This window comes from Gymnoscopelus microlampas (assembly GCF_963454915.1).
Source record: "Gymnoscopelus microlampas genome assembly, chromosome: 14".
NCBI lineage: Eukaryota > Metazoa > Chordata > Actinopteri > Myctophiformes > Myctophidae > Gymnoscopelus > Gymnoscopelus microlampas.
Genome location: NC_139951.1, coordinates 48,375,967 through 48,402,718, shown reverse-complemented (window position 1 = coordinate 48,402,718; position 26,752 = coordinate 48,375,967). Strand labels below are relative to the sequence as shown.

The following is a 26,752-nucleotide window of genomic DNA, read 5'->3' as shown; positions in this document are numbered from 1 at the left end:
GTAATGACGGACACGCTGGGTGTTTGAAGACTTGTTGTTAATTAATGAATTAACAGTAGGCTCTGCTACTACTGTCTGTAGCTATAGTCTGTTTACTGTTTAGACTGATCATAGGTTCTTGGTTAACCCATTGAGACCTGGAACTGTGTCATTTTTAGATTTGAGCTAAAAGCATTATTTTACACCTTGGGCTATTCAAAAATAGCAGATCTACAAGCTCATAGCGCGGCACCGAGTGCCGCGCTACGAGCTTGTAGATCTGCTATTTTTGAAAAATCGTGAAAATGTGTGCAAATCTTTGAATGTATATATTTTTAAAGCGAACATTTTTAACTCAAATCATTGCTTCTGGAGGGTCCCTGGAACAAAATATTTTGATGGGGGTCCGCGGCCCAATACATATCATTTTGGGGGTCCTTGACATGAAAAAGATTGAGCACCACTGATATAGAAACATACGTTTTTCAGAATACTGTTGAGATTTAGGAGACATGTAGAATCGGCTTCAGGTCTCAATGGCAGTAGGCTCTGCTACTACTGTCTGTAGCTATAGTCTGTTTACTGTTTAGACTGATCATAGGTTCTTGGTTTAACTATGATCCTAGATGACTATTTACCTACATAGGTACTGTAAATCGCTCTGGATTATGAGTGTCTGCTAAATGCCTACATTGTAAACTGTAGTCCATCAGTATGTTCTCCTACCACTGAATAGACAGCACAGTTCCACTCAGGTTGTATTGATCTCAGTGGACAGTTTCAGTGATACTAGGACGACATTCTGCAGGAAAATAATGTTATTTATATGCGATTGTTTTATAGTTTAGTCTGTTGTTAAAGTAAGGTTTTGAGTTGGGCCTTCAAAGGACTCTCTGTCTGTTTCACCTTTAATATTAAAGTTAAATCAATCAGTATAGTTGTTATTATACTGGGCCAGGTGTTAATAATCAGACAGTAGAACAGTTTAACATGTGGAGACTCCAGGATACAGATTGAACAACATGTTACAGTATGCTATAGTGATGCTATGGTGATGCTATTAGTGTTCCTATAGTGATGATATATGCATGTAAATCATAGTTATAATATTTAGGTACAGACTCTGTGATTAACTGGACAAACATAAAGCATAACAATTGCATATTACCGCCACAAGGTGGCAACCAAAGACCACTCTATTACAGTAGCAGAGTGAAGATGGGTTGAAGGGAGCAGTAACTTAACAGTTAACAGTGTGTTTGTCAGCCCAGCAGCTCATGTTGGTTTATTAGCTGTTAAAATGTAAATGAGAGTGAATGTTAATGTGGTTCTTTTCTCTTTATGTCACATGGTGTGTCATGTGATGAGGATGTGATTGGTCCAAACCAACATACAGTATAAGTGTATACAGGGTATCTGTACGTTTATAAAGTGACAATTTAAGGACCAAATTTGCCAAATTATCAAACATTTTATAAGAAAGAGGCACACATTGTGAAAATAGCTGATCTGCAAGCTCACAACGCCTCGCACTGCGAGGCGTTGTGAGCTTGTAGATCATCTATTTTCATGATGTTTATCTGCGGAACCGAGTCAAACCTACATTTCCAAGTGCTCGTCAGGGTGGGGGGGTCCCCACTCCCCAGTTAAAATACGATTATTTTGGGGGGTCCCCAGTTAAAATATGGTAATTTTGGGGGGTCCCCAGTTAAAATATGATAATCTTGCGGGGTCCCCAGTTAAAATAGGATTATTTCGGGGGTCGCGGCCTGAAAAGTTTGTGAATCCTTGTCATCCACTGTCTGTGGCTGATGTCAGGGACACTGTGACTAGACTGGACCCCCCTTCACTCTCCCTTTGACCCCTTCCTGACACCTTCTGCCATCTCATATTTTATGATTCATTGTTGCCCCCTACTGGTGGCCTTGGGAGGATGGCACCATAGTTTACATTCATCAAGCTACAGGTGTGTGTGTGTGTGTGTGTGTGTGTGTGTGTGTGTGTGTGTGTGTGTGTGTGTGTGTGTGTGTGTGTGTGTGTGTGTGTGTGTGTGTGGCAGAACCCAGAAGAGAAACACATTTTCAAACACACACACAAAAAACAACAACTAAAAAAGGCGTTTGTTTGGAGTTATTTTGTTTGACTTTTGTTGTTTTTATGTATTCTTCATTTTGTTTGCAACTTTGATTCTCCACACACACACAAACTCCTAAATCAACCTGGATTCTATCAAGACAATCATCAATCAACATCATCAAACAGTGAGTAAAAAAGACATCTGACATTGAGGCATTAAACATGTGTGTAGCCTACTGCAAGAAGCAGCACAGGTGTTTTTAATATTGACTCTTTGTTGTGATAAATGTCACAATAAGAGGCGTTGGAGCTAATCATGTCCAGTTAGTTTTAGGTTTTTTAAAAAGACTTGTTAGTTTTGGGGGTATTCGTATGCTATGCCAGTAGAGGGCAGTGATGAGTCACATCACACAGTCAGCAAAGGGAAAGGTGTCATAAAACACCATGCTTTGAGTGACAAGCAATAATAAGTCAATGTGAGAAGTACAGGTTTAGGACTACCCTCTGGTCTTTGTTCCACCCTGTCACATAGAATAACAGCAGCAGATCTATAGATCCACCCTGTCACATAGAATAACAGCAGATCTATAGATCCACCCTGTCACATAGAATAACAGCAGATCTATAGATCCACCCTGTCACATAGAATAACAGCAGCAGATCTATAGATCCACCCTGTCACATAGAATAACAGCAGCAGATCTATAGATCCACCCTGTCACATAGAATAACAGCAGCAGATCTATCCAGTACCATATATGTCCATGAGTCTCCTCTTCTCTTCCTCTCTCTCTGTGTTTTATTCTTTCACATTATGCCAGTATGGATTAGATCTAAATTGGGAATTTAACTCAGGAACAATTAATTCAACAAATTATAAAATACAGTCATTCATGAAGGGTTTTTGGTACCCTAAATAAAGAGGGTCCCCAGCTAAATGAGTTAATAGAGCAACATTTAAACCTATTTAACAATATACTTAAAAAGAAATAGCTGATCTGCAAGCTCATAGTTTGTATTTTCTTAACATTTTTGAAACATCTGTAATAATCTTGAGGGGTCCCTGGCACAAAATGTTTTGAGAAGGGGGTCCACGGCTAAATACATATAACTGTGGGGGTCCCTGCTGTGTCTCTTGGTGGGCACAGTGACCACCCTAACTTGGACATTAAGGCCAGGTTTCACCAACAAGGATTAAGCTTTAACGTGGTTTAAATCAAGGTTTATCTATTAACTCCAGCTGCACAAAAGTTTAAACCTAGTTTTCACTAATCAGGTTTAGTTTTAAAACATCCTTTTTATGTTTTAGTTTTCACAGTAAACCTGGATTAATTGCCCCACTACTTGAAACTATTACAATTTCAGACAGACAGACGCAGACAGACAGCATAATGCCTTCGGTTATGGCTGTATGCCGACTTTTTATAGGGACACTCTTCTCCTTGTAACACCAACATGTAATGTGTCTCCACTCATTGCACAGTACATAATGAATGGAACAGTGTAGAGGAGGATTTACACTTTAGGAAACGTAGGCAGGGGCGGATTGTTCGGGGCTCCAAGCAAAGCTCAAGTCCCCCCCCCCCCCCCCCCCCCAAATCTTATCAATAAAATGAATATAATTCCACATTCCAATGAATTTGCCAGGAGATATGGGCGATTTTCCCGAAAAATGGTTATCTACAAGCTCAGCATCTATGGTCATCATATTTTAATGCCTTCATGACAAAATATTTAGCCTGCATTTACAAACATTTCAGTGCTGAGTACAGTAGACCACCTTACATTTCTGCAACAATAGAAGAGCCAATGCCTTATTTTATGTCATTTTAACATGTATGACGGTAGACAGTTTAATTGAGACAACGCGTCTCAACAACACATCACTGTGTGCAGTGCAGAATGTATACTGTACAGTAACAGTTCCTTCTGTAGGCAACTTTAGCCAGCATTCAGTGGTGGAAAAACATGTTTTACATTTGCCCCAAAGCCTTGTGTTCATATTCCATTATGTCTGTGTTGTTTTTATGCACGGAAGAACGCAGGCTTGATGAATGTCGTCAAGGGGCCTCCATGGAAATCTGTTTCCTTTCAAAACGGTGCAAAGAGTTATTTTTTCATCTATACTTGTAATGTGATAAATCAACCCATGTTTTATTTTGAAATCGTATTACTGGAAATAGAAGTAGCCAGGTAGCCTAGTTGAAACTACTTCATGCTATTGGGATGAAATCAACTGCTTAAGGAACGGGCACTAAATCGTTGATTTTTAGGGGGCAATCCAGGGCCCCCCTGCCCCCTGAACATATAGGGCCAATCAGGGGCCTCATGTATACAGTTCCCCAAATTATTAGTTTTTAGTACAAATATTTTTTTTCATTGCAATGTTGAGGAGCCGAAACCCAATAATTTTACTCTCATTCTGTCTTCTATAAATGGATGTAACAATACATAATTGTGATCGTTTTGTAAACATACATTACTGGCTTTTTATAAATCAATAACAGATAGTATGCCATGAACAAAGAAATGTTGTGAATCTTGTCCCACTACTTTAAACTCAGATTTAAATTTCAGGCAGACAGACAGACAGGCAGTCAGACAGACAGACAGACAGACAGACAGACAGACAGACAGACAGACAGACAGACAGACAGACAGACAGACAGACAGACAGACAGACAGACAGACAGACAGGCAGACAACCTGAAAGCATAATGCCTCCACTCTCCGGTCATGGCATAAAGATGTAATGAGTCCAGCCAATCGCTCACTGCTGAGAATACAATGGAGTCATGACAACTTTTGATAGGGACACTTTTTTACTTGTAACACCAACATGTAATGTGTCACTGTCTCCGCCCACTCACTACAGAATGGAGTCATGACGAGTTTTGATAGGGACACTCTTTTACCTGCAACATGTAATGTGTCTCCACCATAGAGTTATAATATATCTAGAGGGCGGGTTACCCCGCCCCCACCTATTCATTTCAATGAAAGTTGCTCAGTGGCGTTTGAAGCACCCGGAAGTCTGTCGGAAGTTTAAAATTGGGTCCATTGGGTCTAATAGAATCTGTCTGAGAGAAGTACCAATATTGGGTGTAAAAGGCGTGTCCATAGAGTTATGAGCAGGCACCACACAAACGGTAGAAGCATTGTAGTGTTGCATTCTCAGATTGACCACCAGGCGACGGCCGCTTCACTGTTCTACCGCAGCTCTGGGGGCTTGGTCTCCACCCACTCACTACTGAATACAGAATGGAGTCATGACGACTTTTGATAGGGACACTCTTTTACTTGTAACACCGACATGTAATGTGTCTCCACCCACTCACTATTGAATACAGAATGGAGTCATGACGACTTTTGATAGGGACACTCTTTTACTTGTAACACCAACATGTAATGTGTCTCCACTCACTGCACAGTGCAGAATGAATAGAACAGTGTAGAGGAGGATTTATCCATTAGGAAACGTAGGGCCCCAACAATCAGGGGCCTCATTACAGTTCCCCAAATTATTCGTTTTTAATATAAATAAAATGTTTTCATTACTATGTTGAGGAGCCGAAACCCAATCATTTTACTCTCATTCTGTCTTCTATCAATGGATGTAACAATAAATAATTGTGATTGTTTTGTAAACACACTTTAATGGCTTTTGATAAATCAATAACAGATATTATGCCATGAACAAAAACATATTGTGAATCTTTAGAAGAAAAACAAAGTGCATGAAAAAGCCACTACAGGAAGTACTCGCAAATGTAATTAGTTACTTTCCACCACTGAGAATATGTATTGAATGGTAGACAACTTGAATAATGATAGAATAATAATTATTCATATATCATGGCTATAGTTTGAATGTAAAAACCTAACTAAAACAGTGTCCTATCAGTCCCACGCTGGCATGCATCAGCAGTGAGTGGGTGGACACATTACATTTTGATGCAGACAGCATAATGCCTCTGCTGGCAGACAGCCATGACCAGAGGCATTATGCTGGCTGGCTGGCTGGCCGTCCGTCCGTAAAAAAAGTAGTGGGCCAACAGGGTTAAAATGTATCTAGGTTTAATGTGAAAACTAAAACCAACATTAAAAGGATGGTTTAACTCATTTAGATCTGAGATCGATTTTAAAACCACCTTATAAATCCTAAACTAAGTTTTCATAAAATGTTCTATTTTTTATTCAAAACATTTAAATAAATACATTCCTGTTGCTACATATCAACATCTAAAATGACACAGATGCTTTCCTGGTTTTAAAAGGTATGACATACCTTTCCCAGTCTTAACCCATTGAGGTTCCGATTCTGCAAAATGTCTTCTAAATCCTAAACGGTTTTCAGAAAAACCTATGTTTCTATATCAGTGGTTTTCAAACTTTTTCATGTCAAGGACCCCCAAAATGATATGAATTTTATATGAAGTAAACATACTTTCCTGGCTTTTTATAAATCAATAAGAGATCATATGCCATGACATCTTTAGAAGGAAAAAAACGTGCATGTAAAAGCCAGTTAGTTACTTTCCACCACTGAGAATATGTTTGAATAGCAGACAACTTGAATAATTATTATTCATATATCATGGCTATAGTTTGAATGTAAAAACCTAACTAAAACAGTGTCCTATCAGTCCCACGCTGGCATGCTGTACACCACCACACCCATTACATACTTCTGTTGACCTGACCCACATACCAAACACAGTATTAAAGACACATAGGACACATTAAATGACCCTTGTGGCTACATTCATATTTATGTTTTTAATGTTTTGACCACCTATAGCGTACATAAGTTAATTCTCAGGTTTCCTGCTGCCTGTAACAAAAAGAACCCAAAAAATACATGAAATTAACCTTTAAAACCGGGAAAACGTGTCATTTTAGATGTTGATATGTAGCAACAGGAATGTATTTATTTAAATGTTTTGAATACAAAATAGAACATTTTATGAAAACTTAGTTTAGGATTTAGAAGGTGTTTTTTAAGATCAGCCTCAGGTCTAAATGAGTTAAACCATCCTTTTAATGTTGGTTTTAGTTTTCACACTAAACCTAGATTAATTATAACCCTGTTGGCCACTACTTTAAACTAAGATTTACATTTCAGGCAGGTGGGCGGGCGGGCAGACAGACAGACAGACAGACAGACAGACAGACAGACAGACAGACAGACAGACATGTAGTCAGGCAGTCAGGTAGGCAGGCAGGCAGGCAGGCAGGCAGACAGACAGACAGACAGACAGACAGACAGACAGACAGACAGACAGACAGACAGGCAGGCAGGCAGACATGTAGTCAGGCAGTCAGGCAGGCAGGCAGACAGACAGACAGACAGACAGACAGACAGACAGACAGACAGACAGACAGACAGACAGACAGACAGACAGACAGACAGGCAGGCAGGCAGGCAGGCAGGCAGGCAGGCAGGCAGGCAGGCAGGCAGCATAATGCCTCTGGTCATGGCTGTCTGCCAGCAGAGGCATCAAAATGTGTCCACTCACTCACTGCTGAGAATACAATGGAGTCATGACGACTTTTGATAGGGACACTCTTTTACTTGTAACACCAATATGCAATGTGTCTCCACCCACTCCCTGCTGACTGCTGAGTACAGAATGGAGTCATGACGACTTTTGATAGGGACACTATTTTACTAAGTTCATGACTTAGTTTAGCCTACATAATTATGTACATAAAGCAGATGTAAAGCCCACTCTAGCATACATGTTAAAAAGGTGTTAGAGTGCTTATTATATATTATATGATATTATATACTGTACAGATGGCTGCCTTTACAGAGGACAGGGTTACTTTGAGGACAAGAGGAGATCAAGTTGTACCAACTAAACTAGTTTTATGTTTGTCAAGCGGTATCTTTAATAGTTGTGTTTTCCATTCAGGTTAACAGGTATTCTATGATGATGAGGAAGTCTTAGAACATTGTTGTGATTCCATGAGTAGGTATGTTGTGAGGTGTGGAGATGGAACAATAGAGACATCAACTTGACTGTCAAACAGATGAGTAGCTGATGAGAGATTAGATAATGAAGGTCAGGACAGCATTTAAAGGAATATAGTCACTGTCACCACTGTATCCTGACAGCCAGCAGCCATTCCAGAGAGAAAGGGAGGGAGGGTGGAGAGAGAGAGGGGGGGCTATTATAGCATTATGTCTCATAGTAGATTGTCTTTTTCATGTCATTGTTTCTATTGACCTGTATTATTCACTTTCTCCCTTTCAGAACACAAGACAGCTCAGAAACACCATTTAGTTCAGTCTAGAGAGAGGGAGGGAGGGAGGGAGGGGAGGGTGGAGAGAGACAGAATAGGTTACGGCCTGGCGAGAGAATATGTTTTACCCTCCGTCCGTCCGTGTGTGTGTCCGTGTGTCCGTGTGTGTGTGTCCTGTCTGTGTGTTAGCAGCTAATCTCTGGCACCGTTGGCCCGGTCGCTGCAAAACTGTGCACACACACTCCCTGGATGCCAATTCAGAACCTCTGCCTCAAATTTTTGACATGGGCCTGTTATAGCGCCACCTGGAGGCTGATTTGTGCAAAACCCTTTTTTTCCCCATTACTCCTACATATTTTATCCAAACGTCATGCAAATCGGTACACAGTATCTCTATAGTCATGTGATCAACACGGATCGGTCCGATTTCCCATATTCCATCCTCATTGGCTAAGGTTCGCTTCCAAAATTTGCAGGATTGGTCCGTTTTGAACAAAATGCCTCAAATCCTGAACGCAGCTTGCGATTTCCGTGAAATTTCACAAACACATTCCCACTAGGCCAAGGAAGAAATGCCACCCTTTTTCACATTGGCCTGTTATAGCGCCATCAGCAGGTCTAATTTAGCAAAACATATTTTTGGAACAAAATGCCTCAAATCATGAATGCAGTGTCCGATTGAAGAATAAATGGCACCCTTTTCACATTGGCCTATTATAGCGCCACCAGGAGGCCACAATATCATACCTGACCTGGCGGAGACCTGTGCTCCGAGGAGCACTTTCTCTAGTTATGTTTATTATGTTTCATAGTAAATTACATTCTTTGTGTTTCCATTGTTGACGTGTCTCATTCTTTTCTCCCTTTTAGAATAGAAGAAGGCCAGAAACATCACTTAGAGCAGCAGTAATCATGTCCAGTCAGCACCTGCAGTCATGGAACCAAGTTAAACGTTTACATCCATGCAGGTAATGTCACATGCAGCCACATCATACTATATAAGGAGTCTCTTGCTAGGGTTCATCTACAATTTACAATTGTGGCATTTAGCAACGCTTTTAGTACAGAGCGACCCACAGTAAACAAGAAAAACACGAGGTAAAACATAGGTAAGCATACTTGTACTGTAGGACCCTCAAGTCACCACTGGAAGGGGAGTGCTCCCTGCACTCATCCCTGTCCTTTATGGCAGAGTTGCTCAAACATGTTCATGTCAAGGACCCCCACATTTATATGTAGCCTACTTGGCAGCCTAACCCCTTCTGAAAAGACACGCTTGACACCACCAGTCAATTATGAGGTGAGTACTATGACATCAGCTATCTCCATATATGGACATGGTATTAGACTACCATTGACTTCCATTACAGAATTAGAGTTAAATGTTTCAAAACCCAAAATGTGTTCTGTGCCCTGAGGCATACTGGGAAGGCGCTCTCTGAAATGAGTGCTCCTGCTTGACTGCTTAAAAATGACTTGTCATTTGAATTAAGACATGAAAGTTTTTGCTCTGAAACTGTACAGTACTAGTTAAACACAAAACAGTGAAAAATATGTCCATAAAATGTTTAACTTTCCAATCCAATCCAACTTCATTTATAGAGCACATTTTAAAACAACAGAGTTTGCCAAAGTGCTGCACATACCAACAATAAAACATAATGCAATACAAAAACAAACAATAGAAAACTAGACAATCATTGTGAGCTGGTGTGTGACATAGGCTACACTGGTTCTGATGTGTCGTATGACTGTCTCTTGCTACAAAACAGTGTTTTTTTGAAGAGCAACGTGGTCGTACTACGCTTCATAATGTAGGCGTAAGACACACGTGTCTCTCAAGGCCATGTGTAGGATGAACTTTGCATGCTGCTATGAGGGGACTTAAAATTAATTGCATACATATTTTTAGATTAAATAAATAAATAAAATATATTAAATATTTATGCCAGTGTGCCAGTGATTACCCTCCTCCATGCCAATGGTGGCACGCATGACTACGGTTACCTTCCCCTGATCTAGTTATTAGCATGCATAAGTAGCATATAGGCTCTTTATAAGTAATGCACTAATTAATGCCTTATTTTGCATGACCAGATTGTACAACTACAAGGTGTAAAGTGTTCCTGCTTACTACTTTTTGAATTGCTGCTTACTGATAGTAAGTACTAAGTTGTACATTAATTACAATCTTAATCATATTCTTTGCTCAGTATGGCTCTTTAATCTCCCTCAATAACAGTTAATAATTATAGTGTATTCTTATGTAAGTAAACATGCTGTATGAATTGTAAGCTCAGCTTTGTTGGTGAATAAAGGATCAATAATAATAATAATAATAATAATAATGCATCTGTTATCATATACAATTCAGTATAATGGTTAAACCAGGTAAGAAGAACGCATAGTTTGCTGTCCATTCCTCTTGAAATGTCCTGTTTTCACTGTCAGCTTTGCTCTTTAGACTTTTGGATATAGTCCCATCTTTCTCTTGCTATAGCCATAGCATTATCGTAACGGAGGCTACTATTACTTTTCAACCATAACTAATAAGATGATTTAAAAGGAAGGATTTAGCCATGTGGAGCCAACAGGAAATCTATTTGTCAGCAACTGGTGAAGAAAGGGAACTTGGAACTTTCTGACAAACCACAAATCCTTTGACAAGACTTCTCCAGCCGAGACAAAGAAAGAAGGAAGTGAAATCTCTGTCCTATATGTACAGTATATGTGTACCGTGCATGAAAGCAGATCAAGTGCTGTTTTCAGTAATTGTCTCCGCCAGGCCGAAAGGCATGGCCGAGACTATGTTTTGCACCCTGTCTGTCTGTCCATCCGTCCATCCGTCCGTCCGTGTCTCCGTGTGTCCGTGTGTCCGTCCGTCTGTCTGTGAGCAGCTAATCTCCGGCACCGTTGGCCCGGTCGCTGCGAAACTGTGCACACACACTCCCTTGATGCCAAAGCAGAACCTTTTTTTAGATTGGCCTGTTATAGTGCCACCAGGAGGCCGAGTTGTGTAAAACACATGTTTTAATATTACTCCTACAGATTTTGTCCAAACATCACACAAATCGGTACACAGTATCTCTATAGTCATGTGATCAACACGGATCTGTCCGATTTCCCATATTCCATCCTGATATGCTAAGATTGGCTTCCAAAGGATTGGTTCGTTTTGAACAAAATGTTCCCTCAAATCATGAAGGAAGCATGCAATTTCCGTGAAATTTTGCACGCACATTCCCACTAGGCAGAGGGAGAAATGTCATTTTTTAAATCAGCCTCATGGTGGCGCTATAACTGTCCGTTTTGCGTTTTTACCTATAACTGCACCAATCTGCATGAAACTTTGCATGCACACTCCGCCCTAAAAGGCCTAAGAAATGGCACCCTTTTCACATTGGCCTATTATAGCGCCACCAGGAGGCCACAATAATACCTGACCTGGTGGAGACCTGTGCTCCGAGGAGCACTTTTTCTAGTTTCAGAATGTATGTGTCTAAACAACAACTGTGTACAGGTAGAAATCTTTTTTGGGGGCTTATCCGCCTTTATTTTGATAGAACAATGGAGATTGACAGGAAACAGGGGACACAGTCAGGGAGGGACACGGAGCAAAGGTCCATCGGGCTCGGGAATCAAACCTGGGACTTGCTGTCAGGCTGCATCAGAGCCCATTATTTAGTACATGCCTTAATCACTCGGCCACCAGCGCCCCCTGTGGTGGGAATCTTTATAACTTAAATTCTTTCCATACAGGAGAGACTAGAATCTGTGAGGAAAAGTTATTATATTTGACTAGATTTTCAGGCTTTTCAAATCCAGCCCTAAATTACTTAAATAGATACATAATTTGCATTCTTGTTTGATGTAAATAACACTGTTTTCATCATTTAGTTGCCTTTATTATCCATATTTACTGAGTTTGCACTGTGAAATTCAGGGTTAGGCTCGGGATCAGTGGTTCTCAGTTGGCCCAATGTTCTAAATCTAATATTTGTCCTCAGGGCCCGACAGGCCGGTTCAGGGAACCAGCTCTGAACACACTGAAGAACAAAACAGAACCCTCATCATGTGATATTATAGTGTATGGTCACTCAACCACAAGTGTCCTCTTATCTTGTTGTGTTTTTGCGTATATGAACGCCCTAATTGATCATACTACAGCGTCACACAAAAGTATCAAAAGTAGCAGATCTACAAGCTCGAAAAGGGTTGTGGTTTTAAAGATACCACATATGGCGTTTAAGTCGGCAGTCGCGTTGGTTTGGTTATTTGGGGAGCGGGACGCCAATCTCCAGACATGCTGAGCCAGGCGTCGAAAGGACATGCGCGGACGGGGACGTCTGCCCTTTTGGCCTTGCGGTGGATGGAAGGATCATGCTATCTTCCTGCGACGTGGGGGGACCACTGCAAGGGTGCATTGTGGACATCGGCACGACATGACGACAACTTTTTGAGGATCTACGGGGAGAGGCCCTCATCATGACCAGATCTAGGACGGCTGTACGACTCATCTGGCTGCACAAATTATCTTCTGCGATCGCTAACGGAGCGCGCTGCGGTGCTGACGGCAGAGCGGGGAACCTGTGGATCGACGGGGTTCTCTCGTGGCGGGTAATGTTGTGAGGATGGACGGGAGACAGCGGGTGCCAGCAGAACGTAGAACCGGCGATGAGGGGTTCTTCGTGGGGAGTGTGTTAACATTTTCTACGATCGCAAGTAGAGCGTGCTGTTGTAAAAATGCAGCTATCTGTTGGACAATCTGGAGACTGTACTGGGCAGCGCGGCTGGGGCGAGAAAATGACATTGGGGGAGACTACAGAGAGACATTATCGAGCGGGACATTGTGCATACGGGACCTGAGGTTATATTTTTGTGATAATGGTGGGTTTAAACTGTGGAGCGAGGGCTGCCATGGCACAAGTGTTTGTGAGGATATTTTTTTACTTTCTGGTCTCTGGTATTTCATGTGAGCTTACTTTGTGTTTTGTTATTTCATTGGGGGTACACTGCCTTGTCTTTTCACTGTGTGCACTTCCGTTGGTAGCTGTCATTTGTACTTGATGGTACTGTGTAAGCTTAGGGATAAGTATTAGGCTATCTTTGGGTATGCTTGGTGGCTCGGCGGGGGGGACATTGACCTGGAGGGTGGTGTTATCGGTTGGTGAGTGGTAATTCAACTGTATGCTGTCAGCTTCCATTGCTTGTTAGCTGTGTAATGTTTTATCCTGGAGTTTAAAGGACTAACAGGAGGATCTTGCGCGCTAATTGGAATCAAGGAATGAGTTTTCTGTCTATTTGTAAATCACCTTGTCACTGTACTATGTAATCTTGGTTCTTGTATGTGCATTATTCTGTTTTGGATGTTGTTTGCTATTTAGTATTCCTGAATGTTTTATTTTTGTCCAGGTTGTGTTCCAGTACGTTTCATGGGGGGCGGTTCTTTGTGTTTCTTTTGGAAATATACGTTTTTGCGGAAGACGTTTGGGGTCTCCCGTGGGGGGTCTGCTGTATATTTCTCAACATAACATACACATTTAAGCCATCTGTTGGAAGTAAGCTGCAGACAGGTGGCAGCGGTGGCCTAGTGGTTAGAGGGGCGGCCTTGATACCGGAAGGTCCCTAGTTCGATTCCCCAATTCATCACATCAATCATGAATCACCGCTGAATAGCCCTTGAGCAAGGCTTCCATGCAGGGTCCGGCTGGAAACAAGTTTCGTACTTAGTCCGACACCCTGGGTAAACAACAAACTTTGCTTTGCTACAGAAGAGTGTATTGTAGGTGGCTGCGGGCCTGGCCGGGTGGGGGTACAATTAGCATTTGTGATCAAGGCTGACACCTCTCCTTTCCTGGCTCTTTACAGTTGCAAATGTGGAGAGCCAGGGGAGGTGGGGGTTCACCTTACAGGGCTGACACACCCAACATGTACCTCTCAATGTGACCACTGCTATAAGTATTGACCCAAATGTAAGCTAGTGTGTGTGTGCTAGTCCAAGGCCGAAGGGCCGAGGGGTGGACCTTAGGGTCCATGGGAAGCTGCTGTTTGTACTGCAATAAATCGGAAACTGGAAGCAACGAACCTCACTGACTGAGTGATGCCTCAATTAATTCTTCACCATTCATTCACATCTCTGGAACATCAAACTATCTTTACAATATGGCGTTGTTGGCAAACTTCAATAGTGCAGTAAAACCTGTAAGTCTGTGGTTTTAAAGATACCACAGGGTCACGAAGCGTTTTTGAGCTTGTAGATCTGCTACTTTTGTTGCTTTTGAATTTGAACCCTGAAAAGTAACAGTTTCTACCTGACAGACGATATACTGTATTTTTTTTTTTTACTAATTTTTTCATCCCACGATTTTGTAACCCTTATTTTTCACCCAGTGCCAATTTGCCAAGTGATCCTGGGCACTACACTCCCCTCCCCAGCCTAGGGAGGCCAGGGCCGAGCTCATGCCTCCTTTAATGCATGAGAGCCAACTGACCTTCTTGTCACCTGACAGGGGGGAGTTTCCCTGGTTGGACGTAGCACGTGGAAGGAACAAGTTATTCCAACCAGTTCCTTTCCCCTCCATCAGGCGCCCCGGCTGGCCAGGGGGAGGCAGTATAGTGACCAGGATTACTGCATGTTTTTGTGAGGGTATCAACTACCCTGAGAGACACGGGGAGAACATGCAAACTCCACACAGAGTGGGCCCTTTCGCCAACCCCACCTAGGGTATGAACGCTGATGACGCGGAGGAGGAGATACTGTATTTTGTAATGGAGACGCATACACATAAGTATTAAGTACTGAACTACAGTTTGAATCACACAGTATTATACTGTATTCACACACACACACACACACAGAAGCCCATGGATCTCTCTCTCTCTCTCTCTCTCTCTCTCAAACACACACACACACACACACACACACACACACACACACACACACACACACACACACACACACACACACACACACACACACACACACACACACACACACACACACACACACACACACACTCTCTCACACACACGGTTAGTTTTAACATACAGTACATGTCAGTAGTAAATAAAACTAGCAATTCAAATACACTGTGCGGTGTATGAAAATAAAATTGTTCTTGTTGTAAAACTGTGTTATGTACTCACAATAACACACAGAGAGACAGAGACAGTTGTAATGTAATACAGCATATAGACACTAAGTGTGAATATTTAACTAAAGGTATATCTATAGCTTAGTGAGACACTACAGGTAAAACAGTTCTAAAAGTGAAGGGCTCATATGGAGGAGGACTCTCATTTGGCTTGTTTTCATGAACGTTATTTTTCATTGACATTTCATGTGTAGACATGATCAGTTGTTGTTTATTTGAGTAGCAAACCAGTTTGACAACCTTTCTCTCTGTGTCTCTCCGCCCCTCTCACCACTTCATCTAACCAGGACATAGAAACCATTTTATTATCAGGTTTCAACTTGTATCTGACGCTGTGTTCCACTACAAGACGTTAACATAATCATAGTTCAGTTTTTACAGACCAGGACCATGGACACACAGGGTTAATGACAGGTAAGGATTCAACGGTGTTACAATAGAGCTATATGACATTACACTAGTATAACATGATGATTAAATATTGTAATAATGTTAACTACAAACCCTATAGTACCTATTCTGGGGTGAACGTTGTGGAAAAATAGGAAATCTAGCAGTTGTAGTTTATTGGAAGCAGTTTGTGAAGACAAATAATAATGTTTATCAGGGTTTGTTCAGGTTCAGAATGAGCCTTTGGGAGGTTTATGATACATGACAGTAAACATGATCCGTACGTATATTGTGACTTTGCAAAAGTTAAGACAATAACTATGTGTTACCTTACTTACATTTATGTATAAGTAAAATGTCTATTCTTGATTAAATGAAACAGTTTTGCATTTGTATTAATTGTTTACAATACTAAAAAGTAATTGTATTACAACATGGGGAGGGGGGGGTTGAGGGAGAGGACAGTGGAACACTATGATGATGTCACACACCATTTGAAAAGGCAGCTGATTGACTATCCTAGTGATTGATTGGTTGATATGCAAATAACAGCTCATCTTACTTTTATATTTTCATGCTGTTTTGTGTGTCAACGGCTTCACATTCATGCAGCTGCTGATATATTACTTACATACTCATTATTATTATGAGTTAATTGTAACTCATGGTATGAGTTGCATCATTACAGTTGTGACAATCTGAGTGTCTCCAGTTACACTTTGTAGTCTGTGTTTAAATGACAATATTTTATAGAATTATGTATAAAATATCTGAAGATGATTATTGGTTCAAATCAACCCTTTGTTATAGTGGATGTATAAATAAAAATCACACTCAGTGTGAGTAGGAGGTGCCTACTCTGTTTGATGAGTGTGTGCTGGTATTCAGGCAGTACTACTCTGTTTGATGAGTGTGTGCTGGTATTCAGGCAGTACTACTCTGTTTGATGAGTGTGTGCTGGTATTCAGGCAGTTCTGCTCTGTTTGATGAGTGTGTGCTGGTATTCAGGCAGTACTGCTCTGTTTGATGAGTGTGTGATGGTATTCAGGCAGTACTACTCTGTTTGATGAGTGTGTGCTGGTATTCAGGCAGTACTACTCTGTTTGATGAGTGTGTGTGCTGGTATTCAGGCAGTACTACTGTTTGATGAGTGTGTGCTGGTATTCAGTTAGTACTACTCTATTTGATGAGTGTGTGCTGGTATTCAGGCAGTACTACTCTGTTTGATGAGTGTGTGCTGGTATTCAGGCAGTACTACTATTTGATGAGTGTGTGCTGGTATTCAGTTAGTACTACTCTGTTTGATGAGTGTGTGCTGGTAATCAGGCAGTACTACTCTGTTTGATGAGTGTGTGCTGGTATTCAGGCAGTACTACTCTGTTTGATGAGTGTGTGCTGGTAATCAGGCAGTACTACTCTGTTTGATGAGTGTATGCTGGTATTCAGGCAGTACTACTCTGTTTGATGAGTGTATGCTGGTATTCAGGCAGTACTACTCTGTTTGATGACTGTGTGCTGGTATTCAGGCAGTACTACTCTGTTTTATGAGCGTGTGCTGGTATTCAGGCAGTACTACTCTGTTTGATGTGTGTGCTGGTATTCAGGCAGTACTACTCTGTTTGATGAGTGTATGCTGGTATTCAGGCAGTACTACTGTTTGATGAGTGCGTGCTGGTATTCAGGCAGTACTACTCTGTTTGATGACTGTGTGCTGGTATTCAGGCAGTACTACTGTTTGATGAGTGTGCTGGTATTCAGGCAGTACTACTCTGTTTTATGAGCGTGTGCTGGTATTCAGGCAGTACTACTCTGTTTGATGTGTGTGCTGGTATTCAGGCAGTACTACTCTGTTTGGTGAGTGTGTGCTGGTATTCAGGCAGTACTACTCTGTTTGATGAGTATGTGCTGGTATTCAGACAGTACTACTCTGTTTGGTGTGTGTGTGTGTGTGTGTGTGTGTGTGTGTGTGTGTGTGTGTGTGTGTGTGTGTGTGTGTGTGTGTGCGCGCGCGCGCGCTGGTATTCAGGCAGTACTACTCTGTTTGATGAGTGTGTGCTGGTATTCAGGCAGTACTACTCTAGTGTGCGTGTTTGTGTGTGTGTGTGTGTGTGTGTGTTTGTGCGTGTACTACTCTGTTTGATGAGTGTGTGCTGGTATTCAGGCGGTACTATACAAATCTAAGGAAAGGCCTTGGTATACAATACGTTTTCAGGAGTGATTTAAAAGATGACACTGACTTAGATCTAGCCTTAGATCCACAGGCAGGGCATTCCAGAGCCTGGGCGCCCGGGCCGTATAAACCAGATTGCCCATGGTGACGAGGCGGGTCAAATAGGGCCTTACCTGAGGATCTGGCTGGGTTCCAGCATGTCAGAGATATAGCTGGGAGCCAGGCCTGGCAGGGCTTTAAAAGTCATCAGTAAAATCTTAAAATCAACACGGCAGCCAGTGAAGGGCAGCTATAGGATCGGTGTAATATGATCATGTCTCCTAGAATTTGTCAGTAATCTAGCTGCAGAATGTTGCACCAGTTAAAGATGGAAGATAACCTTTTTGCTGAGCCCAGAGAATAACGAGTTGCAAATAGTAGGCGTGATGAGATAAAAGCATGGATGACTTTTTCAAGGTCTGCAAGTGATAAAAATGACTTAATTTTAGCAATGTTTTTTAGTTGAAAGAAACAAGATTGTACAACTTTATACTACAATTATACTACACAGCGTAACACGGTAGAACACACCTCTGGCTGGTTGGCTGGCTGCCTCCCTCCAGTCATGGCTGTCTGCCAGCAGAGGCATACAAATGTAATGCGTCCAACCAGAGTCATGACGGCTTTTGATAGGGACACTATTCTAATTGTAACACCAACATGAAATGTGTCTCCACTCTCCACCCACTCACAGCTGAGTACAGAATGGAGTCATGACGGCTTTTGATAGGGACACCATTTTACTTGTAACTTGTTCATTTTGATGATGTTTACTGTGTGTGTGTGTGTGTGTGTGTGTGTGTGTGTGTGTGTGTGTGTGTGTGTGTGTGTGTGTGTGTGTGTGTGTGTGTGTGTGTGTGTGTGTGTGTGTGTGTGTGTGTGTGTGTGTGTGTGTGTGTGTGTGTGTGTGTGTGTGTGGTGGGTGCACAGTGGTGTCATGGGGGCCACACAGAGTCAAGTAGGACGGCGTGTGGCCGGTAAACTTTTCACGCGTAAGGTACGGCACGCACGCTAGAACGAATCTTAAGAATGTACTTCTCATTCCCACTACATCTCAGAGGCAAATATGATACTTTTACTCTACTACAATTATTTGAAAACTTTAGTTACTTTGTAGATTTTGATTATTGTTTAAAAAAACATACATCAACCACTTCAGCCCTACACATTTCAGTCATTTGAAACTAGCCGATCACAATGTGTCGCATCGCGACGCATTGTGAGCTTGTAGATCTGCTATTTTCAAAAGATTTTTATACATTTGAAAACTTGAAATGGGACATTCTGCATAATGAGTACTTACTTTTAGTACTTTAAGTACATTTTGAGGCCTATACTATTGTACTTTTGCTCAAGTATACTTTTTTGAATTCAGGACTTCTACTTATAGTATTTCTATATTGCCCTATTGATACTTTTCTTAAGTAAAACATTTGAGTACTTTTTCCACCACTGCTGGTTGGGACCGGAGTACATCCCATGGCCTTTGGGACCGTAACAAAAACGTGTTCAGACAGACAGACAGACAGACAGACAGACAGAGATTACTAGAATGATAGGAGGATTGTGAATCTTGAGAAGAAGGAAAAAAAGTCCCACCCTGCCATACTGTACCCCATCCCACCCACTTACACACTGCTGTTGACCTGATCTGACCCATATACTAAACATAATATTTTTCATATTTAGGTTTTGAATGTTTTGACCAGCTACCGTACATCATTCGACATTCTACTTCTCAGATTTCCTGCTGCTTGTAAAAAAAACTAAAAAAAAAACTACATGAAATAAGCTCTCTATCCTCTCTTCAAACATGGAGTTCATGACTTAGCTTAGCCTACATAAGTATGTACATGTAGTAGATGGAAATCCCACTCTAGCATACAGTATAAAAAGGTGTTTCAGTGCTTATTATATTTCATATGATTATTATATACAGATGGCTGCATTTGTAGAGAAGAGTGTTACTTGAGGTCAGAAGGAGATCTACCAGCTTAATTAGTCTTATGTTTGTCAAGTGGTAGCTTTAATAGCCTAGTTGTGTTTTCCATTCATATAAACAGGTATTCTATGCTCCATGCAGTGTGTTGTAAGATGAGCCAAGATGAGTGTGTTGTAAGATGAGCCAAAATGAGTGCTCCTCAGTACTAATCATGTTTAGTCTCAAAGTGAATATTCTGCAAACAAAACATAGCAAAACATAAATATAAACAAAAGCACATTTGTCAGAGGGCTGAAAATCCCCAACATCTATGTTTTGCCATTATTCTCTGTGCCAGAACAGCAGCAGTGTGAATGCACAATCATTGAGCTGGTGTGTGACGTAAGGCTTCATAAGCTACAGGCTCTGAGGTGTATATAGATCTACACACATACAGCAGGCTGAATAAATAGGAGGAAAGATTACATGCAGAGAAAGGAATTTGCATGCAGATTTGAGGAGACTTAAAATGATTTGAATAAATGTTTTAATGTTTTGGAAAAATATATTATAAAAATAAATAGCAGTGTGCCAGTGATTATCCTCCTCCATGCCAATGGTGATTTCATTTCCGGTGATAATCTTAGACTTTTGACTTTTTACAGGCCAGTTACAGTTTGCATGGTGGTGGTTCAGGAGGTAGAGCGGACGCTTGGGAATCAGAAGGTTCCTGGTTCGATCCCCAGCTCCTTAGTGTCGAAGTGTCCTTGAGCAACACACTGAACTACAGTAACTTCTCCTGATGATCAGGTTGGTGTCTTATATGGTTTTCTCTGCTGTCATTGTGTGTGAATGGATGCACATTGTAAAGAGCTTTGGGAAAAGGAGCTTAATGCACTTTGACAATACTGCAATGATACTGATAACTGATCATTTGGGTCACAATAATCATGATATATTCAATACCATTTAATCTGTAATAGACACTAAGTGTGAGTATTTAGATAAATAATTATGTAGCTTAGGAAGACACTGCATGTAGCCTACTGTAAATGCGTGAAGTTTTATCATACACACACACACACACACACACACACACACACACACACACACACACACACACACACACACACACACACACACACACACACACACACACACACACACGACAGTGTTGCCATGTCTGCTTATTATATGCGACTTTGGGCTTGTTTTTCTATGAAGTCTTTCTATGAAGACGTGTTTATGAGCTTGTACTGTAGATCGGCTATTTTCAATATATTTATATATGTATATGGGTTATGTGGCTAGTTGCTTGTTTTGGGCTTGTTTTCATAGGCCTGGCTTTTTATTTCTCTCGCAATCTGGCAACACTGATGACAGGCAGTAGAGTAGAATGCACAATGGCCCGGCCCGACATTTCCTTGGAGTGAGAATTCACTGCAGTGGGCTAAAAAAGAAATGGGCTAAAAAACCACAGGAATGCTGCCAGAAGCTGGCTCCTGGCTATGCGTCACATTTGCAGCAGGTCATAAGGATGACCTACAAAGTATTACAGACACTTGTCATGAAGGGTTTGAATAATGATGACACTGCAATAGTCATTAAAATTGGCATGTTGAGTGGCAGTTTGAGAAACCACTCATAATAGTAGTTGTGTTGAGCTATTTAAATTGTTCTGTATGAAACAGTTTTGAATGCATTTTGCCAATACACCAGGGGCCTATTGCACCTCCTCACACTAAGTTCAAACTTAGCTTAGTTATTGCTTAAATGGCTTTTAAAAAGCCATTTAGACCGGGAAAGTATCTGTGTCATCTTTAGATGTCTTTGGCTATTCAAAAATAGCAGATCTAAAAGCTCATAGTGCGGCACCGAGTGCCGCGCTTTGAGCTTGTAGATCTGCTATTTCTTTTTTTAATTCGTGAAAATGTGTGCAGATCTTTTTAAAAATTCAAGCGAACATTTGTAAAATATTTTTGTTCCAGGGACCCCCAGAAGCAAAGATTTGAGTTACAAATGTTCACTTTAAAATATATATATTCAAAGATTTCCACGATTTAAAGATCTACAAGCTCATATCGTGGCACTCGGTGCCACGACATGATTTTGTATCTGCTTTTTTTGAATAGCCAAAGAAATCTAAAATGACAGAGACTGAATGGGTTAAGCTATAACTAGGCTAAGTTTGAACTTAGTGTGAGGTGGTGTGAGCAGCAGCGTGTACGAGCAGCAGCAGCGTGGAGCTCCCTGGGGAGTGCTAGCGTGAGCTAAGCTACACCGCTGAATGGAATACTAACAAACAAATAAATAATGGACTCCACATCAAGCCTTACATAGGAATGTTTGGCTTCGAGTAAGAACATCTTTAGTGCTGTTTAGAGGTAGAATACACCTCCAAAGTCTTACGATAGAGGCATGGTTGAAAGTTTGTAGAACAAAAGTCTCCTAGCCCGGTGTGGCTCGTCTTTAGCCAGGATCCGGGACTGATTAGGGGCTTCTACAAACCGCAAGAGCAGGGAACACTCCACCCAGAGCCCTGAACTCTCTACGGCAGCAGTCTCTAAATGTTTGGCCTCGTGTAAAAGCATCTTTAGTGCTGTTGTCGAGGAAGAATACACCTCCTCAGTCTTACACCAGACTGGACAAGGGGCTACTATAAAACACTAGAGCAGGGAACACTCCATCCAGAGCCCTGAACTCTCTACGGCACCAGTCTCCCGAATCATGGCGGCTGCAGTTGGGCGAGGGGCTGCTAGCTCCTCCGGCCGTACCAAGCCAGAAGTGTACAGAACAACCGACAACAAGGTGATTGTGGAAGATGAACTTTTGAATTTCCTTGTCATCAAAATGAAAACTCTGAATCATGATGATATTGTCTTGCTGGCCTCAAGTAACTTCACATCGGAGTGGATTGAAGCCTTGAAGAAAACACTGTTTGAGCTGTGTCCTCAAACGGGGCAGCGCTGTGTTGCTCACAAAGGAGCGCAAAAGGATGCTAACAACATAAAAACCTGCTTGAAGGTGCTTAATGAATGTGGGGAGAATATACCTAGGTTCGTATCCCACTACCTTGATGACCTCCCACCAGTCTCATATGACCACATCGATGTTTCAGCATTGCTGGGGCGGATGGAACAACTGAATAAAGAAATGAGCTGTGTAAGGAAAACGCTCGAGGCACAAACAGCTGCCTGTGAGGGGCTACGGGCATCGACCGTGGCTATTGATGACCGAGTGGCTGTAATCGAGAGGTCCAGTGGACTGAACAACGTGGACCCTGGGGCAGGGTACGAGAGACCACCCAAGCGACCGCGGCCTGCAGTGGAGAACACCGACCAGGAGGTAGCAGCGGCAGGAGGAGGCTCCAGCAGCACAGTGGGAGTCGTGTCCACACCACAGGCACCTAAGTCTCCTCTATGGTCCCGAGTCGTGAAGGCAGGACACCGACGCAACAAAGCGACACCTGAGCAGAAGCCAGAGGCGCGTCAACGTGGACCTCAAGCACCACGGGAGAGAAAGAAAACGCCGGGTATTGTTGGTACAGGCCCAGTGAGTTCTGACATTCTCGTTGTGAACACGAAGATGGTGAGTGTGTTTGCCACTAAGTTTGCCACACAACTAGAGGCTAACGTTCTTGCCGTCTATCTGAAAGAGAAACTTAACCGTGCTGTTACTTGTAGGAAGATTGAGTCGCATTATCAGAGTAGGTTCAGCTCATTTCACATCACTGCAGAATGTAATGAAGTGGCTGAAATGTACGACCCAGCCCTGTGGCCAGCAGGCATACATGTCAGACGATATTATGAGCCAAGAAGGCCAGCTACCAGTGGGTCGCTGGTAGGTGATAACACTGATACAAGTATTAAGATCACTCCTGTACAACATGGGGTTCAGTCATCTATGGATGTAAATGCTCGCAGTACATAAACATCAGGATGAGGGTTGTGTCTTATAACACACGGGGCCTACGTGTGGGGCACAGTGCAGGGGACAAAGCGAGGCGGCTGGTTGTTGATAAACTTTTTGAGGAATGTGACATTCTGTGCTTACAAGAGACGTGGTTACCTAAACAGGACCTGGAAAGGCTGAACTCACTTCATGCTAATTTTCATGGAGTAGGAGAGTCTACTACTGATCTCTCTGAAAGAATAGCACATGGTAGAATACCAGGGGGAGTGGCAATTCTCTGGAATAGTAAATATGATCCTCTGGTCACAGTAGTTAGACTAGATGTCAACTGGGCCATTGGCATAGAGATCAAGTATGAAAATAGGTCATTTATTATTGTGAATATATACACACCTTATGAATCATATCAAAATGAGGATGAATATTGTCATCAAAATGAAAACTCTGAATCATGATGATATTGTCTTGCTGGCCTCAAGTAACTTCACATCGGAGTGGATTGAAGCCTTGAAGAAAACACTGTTTGAGCTGTGTCCTCAAACGGGGCAGCGCTGTGTTGCTCACAAAGGAGCGCAAAAGGATGCTAACAACATAAAAACCTGCTTGAAGGTGCTTAATGAATGTGGGGAGAATATACCTAGGTTCGTATCCCACTACCTTGATGACCTCCCACCAGTCTCATATGACCACATCGATGTTTCAGCATTGCTGGGGCGGATGGAACAACTGAATAAAGAAATGAGCTGTGTAAGGAAAACGCTCGAGGCACAAACAGCTGCCTGTGAGGGGCTACGGGCATCGACCGTGGCTATTGATGACCGAGTGGCTGTAATCGAGAGGTCCAGTGGACCGAACAACGTGGACCCTGGGGCAGGGTACGAGAGACCACCCAAGCGACCGCGGCCTGCAGTGGAGAACACCGACCAGGAGGTAGCAGCGGCAGGAGGAGGCTCCAGCAGCACAGTGGGAGTCGTGTCCACACCACAGGCACCTAAGTCTCCTCTATGGTCCCGAGTCGTGAAGGCAGGACACCGACGCAACAAAGCGACACCTGAGCAGAAGCCAGAGGCGCGTCAACGTGGACCTCAAGCACCACGGGAGAGAAAGAAAACGCCGGGTATTGTTGGTACAGGCCCAGTGAGTTCTGACATTCTCGTTGTGAACACGAAGATGGTGAGTGTGTTTGCCACTAAGTTTGCCACACAACTAGAGGCTAACGTTCTTGCCGTCTATCTGAAAGAGAAACTTAACCGTGCTGTTACTTGTAGGAAGATTGAGTCGCATTATCAGAGTAGGTTCAGCTCATTTCACATCACTGCAGAATGTAATGAAGTGGCTGAAATGTACGACCCAGCCCTGTGGCCAGCAGGCATACATGTCAGACGATATTATGAGCCAAGAAGGCCAGCTACCAGTGGGTCGCTGGTAGGTGATAACACTGATACAAGTATTAAGATCACTCCTGTACAACATGGGGTTCAGTCATCTATGGATGTAAATGCTCGCAGTACATAAACATCAGGATGAGGGTTGTGTCTTATAACACACGGGGCCTACGTGTGGGGCACAGTGCAGGGGACAAAGCGAGGCGGCTGGTTGTTGATAAACTTTTTGAGGAATGTGACATTCTGTGCTTACAAGAGACGTGGTTACCTAAACAGGACCTGGAAAGGCTGAACTCACTTCATGCTAATTTTCATGGAGTAGGAGAGTCTACTACTGATCTCTCTGAAAGAATAGCACATGGTAGAATACCAGGGGGAGTGGCAATTCTCTGGAATAGTAAATATGATCCTCTGGTCACAGTAGTTAGACTAGATGTCAACTGGGCCATTGGCATAGAGATCAAGTATGAAAATAGGTCATTTATTATTGTGAATATATACACACCTTATGAATCATATCAAAATGAGGATGAATATCGCAATAGAATGGCATTTATTAATGCATTTATCAAGGACAATGCCACAACCTGTGTATATGTAGTTGGTGACTTGAATGCTGACATTTCAGATGACAAATCTCTGTTTGGAAAATGTTTAATGCAATTTTGTAATGATAATAATCTCATACTGTCTAGTAAATCTCTACTACCGGAGAAAAGCTATACATATATAAGTGATGCATGGCATACAGTGTCATGGCTTGATCACTGTATATGCACAGCAGATGCGCACACTTCACTGGACAACATGAAAATATGTTATGATCTGGCCACCACTGATCACATTCCGATAATAATGACCCTAAATGTTGATAACATTCCAGTTCTATCTGTGGATAACAGTAATTCATACACAGCGAGGCTGGATTGGTCTAAACTAAGTGAGCAGGATATTAACCACTATACCTCACTCACAGACAAAACATTAGATTGTGTTGTTCTTCCAAGGGAAGCCATGCAGTGCACTGACACTAACTGTAAAAATGTGCATCACTGTAGAGATTTATGTGCTACTTATGATCTTATTATAAATGCTTTAAATGACTCAAGTAAGGGTCTTTACAAGGGTAAGAAAAAAGTGTTTAGTATAAAACCTGGTTGGAATGAACATGTGACTGAGCTACACACTGCTGCTAGAGCTGCTTTTAAGGTTTGGGCAGAATCTGGCAGGCCAAGACAGGGGCCGGTGTTTGAACAGAAACAGGCCACCAATGCCAAATATAAGTATGCTGTCCGTTTCATTAAAAAGAATGAGGACACAATGAGGGCAGACTCACTTGCCAGAAAGCTGCAAAACAACAGTTGTTTTGACTTCTGGCAAGAGGTCAAAACCATAAACAGCAGTAAAACTCCATTACCTTCTTCCATTGAAGGAGTGTGTGGGTCAGGCAACATTGCTGAATTGTGGCGGCAACACT

At 42.1% G+C, this 26,752-nt stretch overlaps 1 protein-coding gene across 2 annotated transcripts in view; it reads left to right on the top strand.

Annotated features, from left to right (window-relative positions):
* LOC311060796 (uncharacterized protein) overlaps positions 1 to 26,752 on the top strand; it is a 128,843-nt gene that overhangs the window by 76,103 nt on the left and 25,988 nt on the right. Inside the window, exons 1-2 of one of the 2 annotated variants that reach the window (XM_084079122.1) lie at positions 15,733 to 15,872; positions 20,644 to 20,788. The exons of the other annotated variant lie outside the window; for it this stretch is intronic. The gene's annotated coding sequence lies outside the window, so the exon portion shown is untranslated. Of the gene's footprint in view, positions 1 to 15,732; positions 15,873 to 20,643; positions 20,789 to 26,752 lie in introns of those variants that run through there. 2 annotated transcript variants of the gene reach the window in all.